The following is a 17,420-nucleotide window of genomic DNA, read 5'->3' on the forward strand; positions in this document are numbered from 1 at the left end:
GGACCTTGGGGCTGCGGGCTCAAGCCCCATGTCAAATGCAGAGTTTACTTAAAAATAAAATCTTTTCTTTTAAGGTTTTTATGTTGTACTTTTCTTTCCTATAGTGATAGAAGGCTTTTAGAAAACTTAGTTTAAAATAATGAAACATAAAATTTGATAATGGACAAAACCCCTTTTCCAAATCAGTGTCCTTTTCTCCTTATTATCCACACAACTTGAAATTTCAATGTTCCCAAAACATTCAGCGTTGCTGTCCTTTTCATCTCAATTATTTTCAGAGAAGCCAGTCTGGAAATTGTGAACATTCCTCGGGTAATTTCAAACAAATGAATATCTATGTTTCATACAGAACGGTTTTCACCACAGGCAATTTTGCATCTCCCCTACCCTTGCAAATGCAGGGGACATTTGGCAATGTCTGGACACAGTTTTGGTTGTCATAACCGGGGGGGGGCGAGGGGGGTGTGCTATGGGCATCTAGCAGGTAGAGGTCAGGGACGCTGCTAGCCACCTATAATACACAGCCCGGCCCCTCTAACAAAGAACGATCCCAACCAAAATGTTCATAGCACTGAGGCTGAACAACCTTGAAACAGACATCTTTGTTTCTCTTTATTTGAAGAATGGGATGTGCCTCAGGTCAAGTGGGGAGCAATTTAGCACAGAGAGAGAGAGAACACTTTGACACACGCCCTTCCTGCCAAGTGCACAGCTCGCCCCCTAGACTGATCCACCATAAATTCTTGCTTGGACTTCTCCACAGCCTCCTCGCTGGCATCCTGTTTCTACTTCTGTTCCTTCTATTCCATTACTTCCTGGAGCTGCCAGAGTGGCTTAAGTGACGGGTGGTTTCCTTTGCTATAGACCACATGAAGGTCAATATTATCTGAGACCCTGCAGATCTACCTTCTGCCTCGCTCTCTTGCCTAAGCCACATGGTCTTTGAGTTGCTTATTCCACTCTCAGCCTTCAAGTTTTGCTCCCTTTATTCCTTTTTATCTTTCAGATCTAATCTCAATTCTAGGAAGCCTTCTTTATCCCTCTGCACTCGATGAGCTCAGTCTGCAAGAAGCCCTCACAGCTCCCTGTATTTTCTCTTAATACTCTTCGTAATTCGCAGCATATGCTTGTGTAAATTTTTTTTAAACGTCACCAATCTCTGCCAGTTGACCGTAAGTCTGAGAGTGCAGAGTCACCGCCTATTTTGCTTGTTGTTACCTCACCAACGCCCAGCCCAGTACCTGATACAGAAGCTCAATTAACGTTACTGAATGAATAAATCCCAGGTTTTGCCGTCTATCCTTTCTTTTATCCTTCTAGGACAGTTGGCTGACACAACTGATGGGGTTGGAATAAATGTGTCCTATGTTTACCGATATACCAAGCATTCTTGCTATGGATGGGGAAACACTGAAAGACATAGTCTACAAGGCAAACATTGAGTTCAAATTTAAACTGCTTTGCAAGATAAAAGAAGGATTTACAAGGCTTGGAGACACAGATGACTTGGGAGAAAAGAGAACTGTGGCCTCAAAAATATAACTAGAAGCAATATGCTCAGGAGATATCGCAACTCTCTATGATAGGAATTAACTGCTAGACTGTAGGAGTGGTAGTAATGATTTTGAAGTTGTTTCCTGTGCTATGAAGCTGTGTAACCCTTTACTGTTAATACAAATTCCAATTCCAATAAAGCCTTTGTGCACTTGACCTTGTACCAGTGACGTTTTGTGAAATGGGAGTAAACCAGGCTGTGTCCAATGCTGGGAACAGGATGGAAGAAAGACATGAGGGGGTGGAGCCTGAGATCTCAAGAGAGAATGGCCAACTGGAAAAGAATGAAGAGAAATGTAAGTAAGCCCCTCGAGGATGACTGAAGATACTGATATAGATGCTGAATTTCCCCCATATTTATAAAAAGGGCTTGAGTTGATCTTCTGTCAATATTAGAGGTCTAGTTGCTCCCAGGCAGGTGACACCTAGACACTGTCATCTGGGTTACATAATAACGTGTAATAAAGACAGACTGGGTTAAACTACATGATATCTAAGGTCTCTTTTTTGAACATTTCCCCTCTTTATTCTAACATAATTAAAGGCTGAAGCATAAATCTGAGAATAATTGCTTTTAATGTTAATATCTGAATGTGTGTGCATTTCCTCTGGCATGTCCAAGTATTATTTCTTTTGTTCCTCTAACACTCATCTGACAAACAGGCGAATGAAAATCATACTTAACCTTTATTCTGAAGTTCCCAGAAAGGTTTACAACTTCCTAACTAAAAGTCACCAAGTGACTCATTATGGCAAGAAATGGGAAAAAGAGTCACAACTTCTTCACATCCAGCATTTAAATAGTACTGTTAGCTAACACATACACGCCAGATTCTGTTTTTAAGTGCTTTCCTATATGAATTCACTGCATCTTATCAACTCTACAAGGTATCCCCATTTCACAGAAAAAGAATATTCGACACAGAGAAGTTAAATAACTTACTCAAAGTCACACAGCTATTAAGTGGCGAGTCAAGATCAGAACCTAGGCAGTCAACCTCTAGAGGCTACACACCTAACCAATGTGTACTCATGCCTCGATGTGACTAATTTCATACTGATTGGCTTTTTTTTTTAAAGATTAATTTATTTGTCAGAGAAAGAGAAGGAGAGAGGGATAGCGAATGCACGCAAGCAGGGGGAGTGGCAGAGGGAGAAGCAGACTCCCCACTGAGCAAGGAGCCCCATGCAGGGCTCAATCCCAGGACTCTGAGATCACGACCTGAGCCCAGGGCAGACGCTTAACCAACTGAGCCCCCCAGGCATCCTGAATGGCTTTTGAAAGCAATACAATGCTGGATAAAACACAGGATGACATCTCCGTCCTTCGTTTGCTCAATCCAGAGACACATCCTTGAGTTCTTTCTCTTACATCCCACATCTAATCTATTAGGAAACTTCTTCCATGGCTCTGCCTTCAGAACATATCCAGACGGCAACTGCTTCTCAACCTCTTCACTGCTACTGACTGCCCTGGTCTACCTACACATCAGGAGCTCCTCACCGTGTCATTGTGCTCACCTCCCAAACATTTTCTCTGCTTCCAGCCTTGCCCTCTGGACAGCTACTCTAAACACGACAGCCAGAATCATCTTTCAAAAACAAAAGTGAGATCGAATCACTTCTCTGCTGAAACCCAGTTAATGGTTCCCTATTTCGTTCATAGTGAAAGCCAAAATTGTTACAGTGGTTATGAGGCTCCATACTCTCTGGACCTCCGCCCTCATTATGGTGACTTCCTTCTCCCCCACCAGAGCCATCTGGCCGCACTTCACTTCATCACTTACTCTTCCTCTCGATGAATATTCCACGTGGGCTCTCTGCCTTAGGGCTTCTGCCCTGGCCAGTTCCTCTGCCTGAAATTCTGCATGGTCATTTGCCTCAGTTTCTAAAGTCTTTATTCAAATGACAGGCCTACTGGGAAACCCTACGTAAAATTATCAACAGTTACTGCCCTGGTCCTGCAGAATCCCATCTCTCTCTATATATATTTTCCCATGTCTGTTTTCCCGTGGGACTTAACACTTTCTGATATAATACATCATTACTATTTATTTATTCTATTTGCTGTCTGTCTGTCTTCTCTATTGGAACATAAGCTTATCAGCACTAAATGTACCTTAAGTGCCATACAGATTTGTTGATGAAACAAATTTAATGATAAGCAAATGAAAAAGTGGTCATAGTGACCACAAGGAATGAGTGCAGCTAGTTTTTAACGTCAGGAAGTCGTCCATGGAAGTATATGAAATGTATTACGGTTGGGCACATCAGTTTTTTGGCATGTAGACATAAGTGTTTAAAATTTTAGGAAGCTAAATTTGCGTTCCCATGAATTACCAACATTAAAACATAAACTGAAAAGCAATGAATATTACCACCTTAATTGTGGAATTTCATATCAGCACAATACCCACATATCCTCTTTCCATTGGCCTTAGAGGCCCCCAAAAGGAAAAGGAACAGTTACAGAAAAATTATATACAGGCAAATTTTGTTTTCAGAACCCTTCAAACTCCCTGTCTGCTCAGCGCATCCTTGAAAATTTTCTTCTCCCAGAGAATCACTCCACTGAAGCCTTACATCCTTGGGATAATGCACAGAAATGCATTCAGGTGAGTGGTAGGAAGGACTCTACTGGCTGGCATCTCAACTCCTCCACGCTGGCCGCACACACCACCAGCACCGAGAGTGTCATCCAGGAAAATCTGCCTCAGGATTCCCGGGAATTCCTAGCTATTCCTACTCAGTTAGAATCCCTCGGTGTTTGTATTTTAGCTTGTTTCTGTATGTTTCTTAAATCGCTCTGAAGTTTAGGAACCACTGAGTCTAGACGTTTCCTGATCTTTCTCCCAGGTTCAAATTTGCCCTTCCCAATTCTCACTTCCTTGTGTCTGATTCTCTGCCGAGGCTAATCTTCTGAGAGATGTGTTTAGAAATAATTATGGACAATATTTAATGTGTTAACTCCCAAGATCCCCTCTCCATAACTGCATTCAAAACCTTTCCACAAACTTGAAAACTTGCTAACTTGGTAACCAACACCAGGGACTGTCCTCCAGCAGCCTCACCGGGGAGAGGACTTTTGACAACCTCTCTCCTATTCAAGGTACTTCTTGTGCTTTAATGTCCTGCTCTGGGTGTGAGGCTGAGGGGAAGGATGCTTCTCTCTGTGAGAAACAGTTCTTCTTTCCAGTGTCTTCTCACTTAAGTCATGTATTTAGAAATAAAAACCATGTTCTTGTATATCCTGTTTATGTTTTATTTTACCACCTACCAGTCTGATTGAGACAAAACTAGAGGAACCCTGGTTACAGTGGCATAAATTAAATTTGACCTTGATCCTTAATATTTGTTGGGTTATATCAAATACTGACATAGGTAGATACTTCCGGTATTTATTAGAATAAAGTGATTCTGAGAATTGCAATAGTCTTGTTTATGTAGCATTCCACTAAATAGCAGGTGTTTTTTGGGTTTTGGTCTTTTTTTTTTAAGGATTTTATTTATTTGAGACAGAGAGAGAGAAAGCACAAACAGGGAGGAGGGTCTGAGGAAGAAGGAGAAGCAGACTCCCCACTGAACAAGGAGCCTGATGCAGGGCTCGATCCCAAGATCCTGAGAACATGGCCTGAGCCGAAGGCAGCTGCTTAACTGATTGAGCCACCCAGGCGCCCCAAGAGCAGGTGTTTTTAAAGCAAGGCTCCAATACAAATAGTTGATTCTCATTAGGTAGCTATGTTCAGGGTAGCTGTGTTCTATGAAGTTGCCATGAACACTGAATTAGTGAACAGTGAAGCATTGCTTCTAGGGAAAATACGAAGTTAGGTTCTTGCAAGCCTTTGGTCATAGTATTTCTGTCAACTGATCAATACGTAACTTTATTTACATATTTTTCTGTTTAAAGACAATTTATTTAATAATGTCACGGCCACCTGCACTATAATTCATGCCTCTTTGATAGACAACACAGAAGATACATCACGGCCTTCTTGCACTTGGGACTGGCACATCAGTACTATGCTTGGGGGCCATTTTAAACAGTGAAATTAAAAAAAAGCACAAAAATGAGAAAAACATGGCACTAAATAGACCACGAAAAGGGCATTTTACACAATGAGAGCTAAAATAAGAAGGCATAGTGTCACCTTGTTTGACTGCAGTTAGAAACGTGTCCTTCAGTGGGCGCCTGGGTGGCTCAGTCGTTAAGTGTCTGCCTTCCACTCAGGTCATGAGCACGGGGTCCTGGGATCGAGCCCCACATCAGGCTCCCTGCTCAGCGGGCAGCCTGCTTCTCCCTCTCCCACTCCCCCTGCTTGTGTTCCCTCTCTCACTGTCTGTCAAATAAATAAATAAAATCTTTAAAAAAGAAAAAAAGAAAGGAAAAGAAACATGCCCTTCAGAGAATCCAATTTTTCACTGCTCTGTGTGTACCCATATCTGCAAATGACCATGGAAGTGCCACAGGTATTGATTTTAGGATTACAAATAAATTGTAGGAGTAGGCAAATTCATAAAAATGGAATCTATGAATAATAAGAATTGACTGTACTTCAAGAATAAAACATTAATAGGGGCGCCTGGGTGGCACAGCGGTTAAGCGTCTGCCTTCGGCTCAGGGCGTGATCCCAGTGTTGTGGGATCGAGCCCCACATCAGGCTCCTCCGCTGTGAGCCTGCTTCTTCCTCTCCCACTCCCCCTGCTTGTGTTCCCTCTCTCGCTGGCTGTCTCTATCTTTGTCAAATAAATAAATAAAATCTTTAAAAAAAAAAGAATAAAACATTAATAATAATAATATAACTACCACTCATTGAGGGCTTATGTTGTGCCAAGGACACTTATTAACTTACTCGATTCTTAAAGCAATCCAAGTTTACAGCTGCAGAAATTGGAATTTAGTGAGATCATTAACTTTCTCAAGATCACCGCACTCTAAATATCAAAGCGGAATTCAAGAATTCAAGATTTAAGACCAAGCACCCAGCGGGCTCAGTCAGTAGAGCACGCAACTCTTGATCTCAGACTTGTGAGTTTGAGCCCCACGGTGGGTGTAGAGATTACTTAAAAAATAAATAAAAGTTGTATTTTTTTTTAAGATTTTATTTATTTATTTGTCAGAGAGAGAGAGAGAGTAAGCACAATCAGGAGGGGAGGGAGCAGCGGGGGGGCGAGGGGGGGGCAGGCAGAGGGAGAAGCAGCCTCCCCACTGAGCAAGGAGCCTGATGTGGGATTGGATCCCAGGACCCTGGGATCATGACCAGAGCCGAAGGTAGATGCTTAACTGACTGAGCCACTCAGGCATCCCTAAATAAAAAAATTTAAAAATAATAATAAAATAAAGAAATAATTTTTTAAAAAAGATTTACTTTAAGACAACTTAAATATTCCAAGACATGAAACTACAAAAAGAAAGAGAGAGAGAGAACGAGATAGATAAGGAGAGAGAGGAAAAAAGAAAAGAAAAAGAAACAAGATTGATTCCAAGACACAAAGCTTTGTTTGGCCTTTTTTTTCACATTTAAAACCTTAATTCAAACATTATTAGTCTGAAGTTAACAGAAGGCATTTTTCTGATCCCACTTTACATCAGTGGGAAAATCAAAGCACAAACACACTGAATTACTAACCAGACTCACAAATCCAATTTGTAAGAACAGAGATTTCAACATCCAGTGACACAGCCCAGGCATAATGACAATCATACTCTGTATATACAAACAAACAGAACGTCTACTAAAATAAGTGGCAGGGCACCCGGGTGGCTCAGTCACTTGGGCATCTGACTCTTGATTTTGGCTCAGGTCATGATCTCAGGGTCCTGGAGTGGGTGCCACACTCACTGGGGAGTTTGCTTGAGGATTCTCTCTCCCTCTCCCTTCTCCCCACTCGCACATGCCCGCTATCTCACTCTCTAATCTATAAATAAATAAATAAATAAACAAATAAATAAATAACTGACATATGATTTAAATTTGAATTTGCCAAACTATTCTAACATCTTATTAGAGTGGTAACACTTTTCTGAGTATATTTGAAGGGTCACTATACTCATAGCAGAACATAAGCTTCAAAATTTAGCACTTTTAAACTATATCAAAAAATTAGATATCTACATATACTATTAGTGAAATAACAAATTAAATATTTCACTAATTCCTCTTTTTGTCACTCCCATAGCACTTTGCACCAATCTCTATTTTACCATATGCTACGTGGGACCACAAGTATATGCTCACATGTCCTACTGTCCCACAATAGGAGTGCTTCCATGGCTAGGACCCCATGTTCCGCACTTCTGCATTGTCTAGTACAGTCCCTGCCTCATAACAGGTGCTGGGTGAAAGCTGAATGGATTTGTAAATGAACGGCTGGTTAAATGGATTAATGACTGACTGAATGAGGTCTGTCTACCATTATATACGAGGTCTTGAAGAGCGAGAGCGGGTTGAATGTTTCTTATTTGTACTCTGTTTGTATATTTAACACGTATTTCCTGAGCACTGCTGTGCCAGCCATTGCAGTAGGCAGAGGAGATAACAGTGCAAAAAATTTTAAAAAGTCCCTGTCATATAAAAATTAATATTTTAATATCTTTAGTGGAGGAGAGGACACTAAATATAAATACATAAATGACTTCAAATAGTAAACAGTGTAATGGAGGAAACAACCCAACAAGGTCATGTGGGCAGCGTGACTGGGCTGGGGAGAGGAGGTTCCCTGAGTGGGTGACACGCGAACCAAGACCTGAACGGTGATGGAGAATCTGTCTTGCAAAAATCAGAGGGCCCACCGCCTCATCCCAGAACTAACAGATCTCACTTATGGTCATATTTCACGGCAAGTACTCTGGAGAACGGCCTCAACTGACTACAAACGTGCTAGATAGTAGTGAGTCTCCTTTATACCCAACAACAAAGGGAAGACAGCTCACGGTGAACCAGCAATGTCTCCACAGTGGCTCAAAGAAAAGTGAATGGCTAAACAATGGCTTTGCGGTCTGAAAATACAATCAATATTGAGTATTTAGTATGGCTTAAAGAATCAGAGCAACAATTGGTCCAGGCAGAGGGATCGGCAAGTGCTCGCACATGAAAGGAGCAGAAAACGCTGGTGCATGGCTGGGACGTGATGAATGAAATGCAGTGCGGTAGGTTAGGAGCAGCGAGGGGATAAAAAGCACAATGGGGGCCAAGCCAGGGAGTACGGATCACTCATAATGCAGTGGGATGCTTTTATGAGGTTTTAAGAAGGGGAGACAGGTAATCTGATTAAAATTTTTTAAAGTATCTCTTTGGCTGTTGTGTGCAGAATAGATTTCAAGGCGGGGAAGCATAAAGGCAGGAAGACAGTCAGGGGGTTCTGCACTAGTCCAGACGACAGAGGGTGGTCACCGAGCCTGGGGGAGGGTATCAAAGAGGATGAAAGGTAGTTAATGTGGAACAGGTAGAACTGTGTGGTAAACTGAATGTGAGTGGGTGGATAGAGACAGTGCTCACTGATAGAGTGCAGGCCCCTTGCTTTTCTTCCCATTCTTACCTTCATCCACAGAGATGCCAGAATATATACAATGCTATGCCTTCATGGCAAAAGTTTTATGAATTGTATGAAATTAAGTAGATGAGGCATGATGAGGCAGTGGCAAACAATTTTAAGTTGAAAGTGAAATAGTTTGCTAGTCCTGGCCAAGCCAACAGGTATCTTTAAAAAATACAGAACTGGTATCTTTAAAAAATACAGCATATTCTTGATTCAAGATTTAAAAATATACCTTATGATTCAGGCTGCACAACTGCAGAGCACGAGTTGGTATTGAAAGTTTTCTAGAAATCAGTTTATGATCGTCTTATGTAGTTCAAGTATGAGTAGCAATTAAATTTTATAAATCTCTGCATTCATTGTCAATGCCAATTACATGCTACAAATGCAATTTCCTCGTTCACTACAATCACTGGTGGCTTTGTAATTACATTTTAAGAGAAACGTTCCTAATCTTATTTTTAGCAATGCTAACCGCAGTCTTCCATCCTTTTACATTTTGTATAGAAACATCGAGGTTATTTTTACATAACTTTTTTTAAATGTTCAAAGCTTTTAGTGAATGGAGATGTAGGCAAAAATGAAATGTAAGCATTGGCTCTTGAGATATATTGAGGTTTGCGTTTATTACGTTCTAGAAAAGAATGAGGGGCAACAGAACTGGCTATTTGCTGTATGAGCCACAAATATACAAGACTAGACTGAAGCAGAGCTACTGAAATATCTATTTTGTTGTGCAATGTGACTGGACATGTTTAATATGCAAAAGCAGCCGAGGCACGTCTTCCATGAGGTCAAGCACCAGTGTAAATCAGCTGTTTGGTGAGATCACAAGACAAGGCTCACAGTACGTGGCAGCTTGTGATATTGTCTCTATTTTTCCTTATTTTAAACAAGGACTCCTCCAGTTCTAGATCTATCTATATACGTTTTTCTGATGCATATTATGCACAATTTGCGGAAACCACTCCAGGAACATAGAGATGGTCCCAGACTGATCCAGAGACCCGCTGACCTGTCTCGTTCTTTACTTGTGAGACCTGGCTGATTATTCAAGTGAACAGCAACCACTCCATGAGAGGGACATATTACCTGCCCCAGTTGGCTGACTGGTACTGGTGAGACTAGGCTGCTTTCAGGAACACTGCCTGTGGGAGAGAACTTTTTTTTTTTTTTTTTTGGGTATAGTGAGGATTTAAAGGGATTTACCAAGATAAAAGATACAGTGGTGAGAGAAATGGAATGCCAACAATGAAGAGGAAAAGAAAATTAGGGAAAGGGGACATTCCAAGTTCGGAAAATTTTGTTTTGGTTCTTTTGAGAAATGATTTTGCAACTTTGGGTGGGGGGGATTTTATATCTTCCTCTTTTTTAGATTTGGACTGTGTCTCTGAGGTACGGACTTACTGTAAATGCATGCATCGATTTCTCCTCTTCTTGCTAAGAAAATTGCCATTAAACATGCTGCTGCTGCTCCCTTATTTTGCACCAAGTAAATGTTTAAATATTTTTAAATAAACATGTTTCAGCTGACTGCTGGGTGAGATTCGTTACAGCCAGGAGGAACTCAGTGGAACTGTTCAAGGAGATCTGGTTAATATCCCCATGATTTATGCTTGCGGTGGAAATTGCACTAATATTTACACGAAGGGCATGGTTTGGGGGGCAATGGCAAGGCCCGACTGAAGTGGGAATTTGCACAGTCAATGCCCACTAGTGAAAATAGCTACAGTTCAGTGCCCTTTCCAAAAGCATAATTAGGCCCTTCAAATGACATGTTATTTTCACATTTTTACTCTCACGCTGCAAACTTTTTCTTGCCATCCAGTGTCTGCATTATTATTATTACTTTGCAAAAATAATTAAGCAAGGTAACAGTAAGCTACTAGGTAACCTCTAAAAACTGTATCTTGGTTTTTCTTTTGTAAGCTTTACCAGTGGGGGAAAAATTATATTTTTCTTGATAGTTATATATCTGTGTGTGTGTGTGTGTATTTTTTTTAAATGGTCTGTGAGTTATCTGTATAGTGTCTGAGTAACATTGTAGAAACGCATTTCTTGGTATTCTAAACACTTGAATGACTTCCATGTGAGTAGAGGAGAAACGACAGACCAAAAATTACACTGAAAATACAGTGCGAAGATCCTTGTGGGTGTCCTCATCTAGGTGATGAGAAATCTCTGACACTGGGTTTGCTGGGTTTGCTATGTTTCTACTTGATCTTTGTTCCTGCTCTTCAAGTTCAAAAGTTCTCTAATTTGTTTGGGAAGCAGAACATCCTGGAAGTCAAGGTACTCTTCACGTCACATAATAAAACACAGATCTATGTATTCCAATCCAAACAACTGATTTAGTACAAAAAGACTTATGTATCTGCATCTAGATACAGATAACCAAATAGATACATAAATATTTATATATTTATTTTATGTATTTTTCAAGACTATTCAGTGTTGGTGTTGTAAGTCACACTCCCTGGAATCTTATATTTATTAATAAAACAAAGCTGCTTCCTGGTTTCCAGTTAGGGCTGTTTCCATCTTTTCCTGTTAGTATTTGTTTGCTACTTGTTTGCTCACTTTTGTCCTAGCAGATAAGATGCAAATGCTGATGTTTTAAGAAAAATTCATGAGAGAAAAATCCAAAATTTCAAAGATTCTATCCACTTGCTTGAGATTTTTCTGAGAGCTGAGAACATTCCGTTATTTGATTTTAGCAGTGAAGACACTGGGTCCAGCTCAGAGTCCAGCAATAATAGATCAGACTACAGCTTGAGAACTGTTCTCATTTGAAATTGAAAACCCACTACAGTATCTAATCGCTGTTCAGGAGAGAGAGGGTATTATCATAGGCCACGGTTAACTGGAAGGCAGTTTCCTTTTTACAAAATCTTTGTGAGCTCTAACTATGTGCCAGGCACTGACTGAAGGCTTTTGCTCATATTAATACTTTTAATCTTCAAAACTCTAAGAAGCAGATAATATCATTTATTCATTTATACTTTTATACCAGGCACCGTGTTATGCCCTGCATATAGAACACAAACAAAGTCCCTGCTCTCGTACAGGGGTACAATTTTTTTTTTTAAGATTTTATTTATTTATTTGTCAGAGAGCGAGCGAGCACAAGCAAGGGGAGCGGCAGGCTCCCTGCTGACAGGGGTACATGTCTATGTTTAAATCTCTGCCCACACTTCTACAAGTTCTGTGACCTTGGGCAGATTACGTAACTTCTCTGTGCCTCAGCCTCTTTATCTGTAACGTGTAGATGGTAACAGTTCCCACTTTGGGAGGTTGATACGAAGTGATAGGATATGAAACTAATGAGTTATTAGTTGTAAGGCTCTTAGAACAGCGCCTGGCAGATAGGAAGCATTACGTCGTGCATGTTCATTGTCAGGATCACGGTCGTCACAAAGTGCTTCCTGTGTCACTTTTTAAAACATGCAACACATACATGTAGTGGTAATAAATGATATAAAGAAAAACTAGGTAAGAGAAATAGGGAAAGACTAAAAACAGATGTGAGGGGGGGTCATTTTATACAGGTGGATGCAAAAAGCCTCACGGTGACGGTGACATTTGAACAGATACCTGACAGAAGTGAGAGACCAGATCATGGGGACCCTGGAGGGAAGGAGTGGTCTGGGCACAGGGAACCGCATGTACAAAGGACAGAGGAGGGAGTGTGTATTATCATGCACTCAAAGAACAACAAGGGGCGCCTGGGTGGCTCAGTCCGTTAAGCATCTGGCTTTGGCTCAGGTCAGGATCTCAGGGTCCTGGGATGCAGCCCCAAATCCAGCTCCCTGCTCAGCAGGGAGTCTGCTTCTCCCTCCCACCTCCCTCTGCCTCCTCCACCCTCTACCCTGCTCTGTCTCTCTCGCAAATAAATAAACAAATAAAATATTTTTAAAACACACAACAAAGACAGCAAGGAAGCCAACAAAACAGAGAAAAAGAGTGTGGCGGGAGATGAGGACAGAAAGAGCAAGGATCATACTGTCACCAGCAAGACCCTCTGCGCTCAGGTCTATCAGTTTTGTTTCTTAGAAACTAATGAATTTCTGGAAAAGAAACAAACTCCACCTGGCTTAGACAAATTAGAGCTTGACCACCAGGGCGACGCCTGCAAAGCGAAGCCATAAAGTGCCCGACAGTTACCTCAACTTGATTATAATTTTAAGATCCCTGCCCTGGGAGAGCCGTGAACTTCATTAACATACCATACAGTGCGTGGATCGGCAGGTCGTCTTAGCGCACATGCACAAACCTCTGCCCGCCTTTTACATGCAGACAAAACTCTCCCTCTGAATATTTATCACAAACCCCAAATAAAAGGAACCCCTTTATCCCTGCTCAGGGAACCATGGCTTTGGAAATTATTCCCCATGATCTCCTTTGTGTTAACAACTCCATCTAGCCTAGTCCACATCTGCAGCTGAAAAGCGAGCTCACATTAGTTCCGTCACGGCATCAGAAAGAGCCCTGTATGAGACCTTTCTGCCTAAATCAGAACTTGACTCTGAATCAAGCTCTAAGCCTCGGAACAGACTTCCAATAACTTGTACCCATCTTCCCTATGCAGGTTTTAAATAACTGGGTGAAATAAAGCAAGACATTTTTATCTGTTTTTCCCTTCCTCCCTCTCTATCACGACTCCCGAGCAGTGGAACAGTATCAGGCACAGAGCATTTCCTCGAAACACATGTGATGAATGAATAAAGGAAGAAATTCTGTCCTGAAGTAAAGACGGAAGCCAACACAGCAGCTTTATTACCTAGAGAGGCAGCTGTTAGATGCTGCTTTGGGTTCGTCAACCAAGCGGACTTAATGCTGAACCCCAGTAGCAAGCAGAAAGCAGCAGGGAGCAGTGCATCCATGGGCAGGGCCAAGGCAGCCTGAGAAAGACTGACGTGACGGCAGAGCTGGAAAGAGCGCCTGCTTTCTGTCGGCGGTCACTCCCCGGCGGTGAAGTGCCGCACCTGGTTTTCTGTCCCACACTTATCAACCGGAGAAGTCAATCTATCTTTCCAGGAGCAGAGTATCTAGAGACAGAGAAGCTCGCAATGTATTTAGGAATTACTCCCTCCATATGGAAACCAAGAGGAGAAAAAGTACATCCCACTGAAGAATGAAACAGGCACACATTCCAGGATCTGGAGCAGGGTAGGACATTCTCTGATTTACATTTTTAAAGCATTCCTTCCATCTGCCCCTCCAGATCCGCTCTTTACCCTCTTCTGGCTCAGGGCTCCGAGGTGAACAGGACTGGACGGAAAGGAGGGCTTCAAAGAGCTCACGTGGGGCTAGGTCTGGACATTCCCCTTTCTGGACTTTGGTAACTACTTCTCTGCTCTGAGACAGCACATCATTCATTTTTGATTTCCCTCAAGCCTGTCCTTACCTTTGTAACTTGCTCCTTTATTAAACTCTTCAAATCACCTACTTTGTGTACGCCCTCTGTTTCCTGCCTTGGTTCTGATACAGAAATAGTGCTGTCCTGGCTGTTCTGTGGGGAAAAGATGGTATGGGGATGCAGGGGTGGAGTGAGAGGAGGGAAGTTTAAAAGCAGACCAGGAAGGAGTCAGCTGTGATAGTTTAGGTAGACGGTGGTACTATGCACCCGGTGCCGACAACAGAGGTAGTGAGAGATGGCTGGCATCAGGATTTAATGTGAAGGCAGAGCCAACAGGACTTGCTGATGGACTGGATATGGGCTCTAAGAGAAAGAAGTGTCAGAAAAGACTCCTCGTTTTACAACTGTGGAGCAGAATGGTGCTGTTTAGAGGCCTGACAGAGAGAGAACTGGCTGCGGTGTTTTCAGAGGTGGGAGGATGTGCTCCAAGAATTTGCAAGATTGCATTAGCAAGCTTTTCCTATTGGTATTTTCATCTCAAAACTGTGATTGCTAGAGCCTGTCCCGTAGCCTTCTGTGGCTTCGCCAGTGATGTCTAGCCTGTTGCAGATTTTTCCACATAGGGAATGAATTTTTATCCACTTGAATGAAAAAAAAACAAACTTGTATATATGCCATGCAGCCTTTTTAAGAAAAAGACGGAAAAATATTTTAAACCAAACTGCCAATGGTTGTTACAATTGCAAAACTCGTGGCAACTACTGACCCACAGAATAAAACCTAAGTTTCTGAGCACTGAATTTTCTCACTGGACCAATCTGCCATACAAACTTCTGACTATTAAGAGTCTTCATATGCTGAGCAAATATGTATAATATACTCAGTAATATCTTAATAATACATAGGTGCACGCACGTGTTTACGTGTGCGTGTGATGAAACTGGAAACAAAAAGATAGGAACCAAATCGCTAGAACTATAGGTAGCTTTTTATTTTCTCTTTGTACTTGTCCACATTCAGACTTTTCTAAAATAATCAGCTATTAGTCTAAGAAACATTTTCTATTTTGATATTGAATCTTTATACTGGGCTTTATCTGACCAGGTGGTTTACCCCACCCTACTTTCACACGTACTGCTTTACTCTTCTTCTCAGCACATATCCCAGCCTGAAATGATATTATCTGCTTGTTGTTCAATTCCATCAATAAAATCTAAGCTGAGAAGGTCTCTGTCTACCTCGTTCACTCTTTTAGTACCCAGAGCAGTGCTGGGACTTAGGACGATGATAAATAAATGTTTGTTAATTCACAGATACACATACACACACACACACACACACACACACACACACCTTTTATTTTAAAGGTATTTTGCAGCAGAGATTGTCATGGTGACTCTAAAAATCTTCACCACTTGTAGGAGTCTAAATTGATATAAATTTTCTGAGGAAAATTTTACCACATATTAAAAAAAAGAAACCTAAGAAAAATCATGACCTCGATTCAGAAACTCTGCTTGTAGGGCTTAACAGGAGATCCAGACAAACATTTATTTACAAAAGTGTCTTTGGTGCATTTCTGTAATAGTGAGAAAAATAAGGAAGCTTAAATATATTATGAAAATGTCATAAAATAATACATCATTATAGCGATTAAACTGCTGTACAAAGAGGTGCATCAACTATTATTAAATTTTAAAGATAGGTAACAAAGTAACATGTTCAGAATTCCTTAGACACAGAAAAACCTGGGGAACTCTAGAATATTAATTGTGGTTATTTCTGGGTTGGGAGACTAGATGTTGCAATTTCTTCCGTGTGCTTATCTACACATTTTTAAACATCTATAATGAACTCATGAAATACAGTGTTGTTTTTATTTCATTTTTCAATAGTGTTAAAAATCATAAGCAATCCAAAATGGATTTCCTAAGGACTCATAACTAGCTCCAAGCGGAAAAAGTAAAATTTGCAAGCGAATCAAAATCACAAAGATTTCTGAATATTTTCTATTTGTTACCCATTTATCTCAAGTGGAACAACATTTCTCTGGGCTCAAAGGGGACTTGCAGAGTTACCCCAGTCTGCCAACAGAAGTTATTATTGTGAAACAGAATTAGGTTGACGATGAAAACCCTGGGGGGTAAATACAGAAGCCACCGTTCACCATTATTCTTGAGTATAACCTAGAGAGGCTGGAAGCAAGTGGAAAGGTCCTCTTTCAAATTCAAATTGAATGAACAGTAGTAAGCACTATTACCTGTCCTGGACCCACTGAACAAAGCTCTGAGGAAACAGAACATGTGACCACATCCGCTCATCAGGGACTATATTTACTGAAGCAGTGGAGAGAATTCTCATTGGACGAACTCTCAAATGGGATCTGAAGGTTGCTAACAGTCCTGCAGATATGTAAACACTTAGGGCGCTTAAGAATAAAAGTTTAAAATCTTACTTCGTTCTTTTCAGGCAGAACACTTTGCAGCTGGTTCAATTCACAGATTTCATTCATGGGCTCCTCCAACTGTTGATCCTTGAATCTGAGCTATTCCTGGATCCCTACGTGAAAGGTGATCGGCATTTGTCAAACAAAAAATTCAGAGAACACTGCTAGTTCACAACCAATATGCCGTTAAATTTTAATAATGGTAACTTCCCACACTTCTAAGGAAATAGGCACTGGAGAGGATTTCCTGCTAGACCTCTTTCTTAAAGCTTTGTCCTGCTGCTGTTTATCTGCCAGGGATGAAAACAAAGAAACAAAAAGTAGCAAGCCAGTGTTAAGGTAAAACAAGAAACAAAGCATAGTTAGGGTCTATGGTGCTGGGAGAGCAGGTGAGGACAGTGTCTTCAGGACTTCTGCCAGGATATCAAAATTTGACTCTATTCTGACGATAATCAGAAGTTCCTGATGGAGAGATAGAATAAAAATTTAAAAGCAGCCTCTAAATTTCAAAAGCGGAATCCACTG

At 41.1% G+C, this 17,420-nt stretch overlaps 1 long non-coding RNA gene across 1 annotated transcript in view; it reads right to left on the reverse strand.

Moving 5' to 3' along the window:
* LOC121100692 overlaps positions 1–17,420 on the reverse strand; it is an 88,778-nt gene that overhangs the window by 3,193 nt on the left and 68,165 nt on the right. The window contains exon 3 of the long non-coding RNA XR_005832426.1: positions 16,905–17,008. This is a non-coding gene — a long non-coding RNA (uncharacterized LOC121100692). The remainder of the gene's footprint in view (positions 1–16,904; positions 17,009–17,420) is intronic.

The sequence above is a fragment of the Ursus maritimus genome, unplaced genomic scaffold (genome assembly GCF_017311325.1).
Source record: "Ursus maritimus isolate PB19 unplaced genomic scaffold, ASM1731132v1 scaffold_5, whole genome shotgun sequence".
NCBI lineage: Eukaryota > Metazoa > Chordata > Mammalia > Carnivora > Ursidae > Ursus > Ursus maritimus.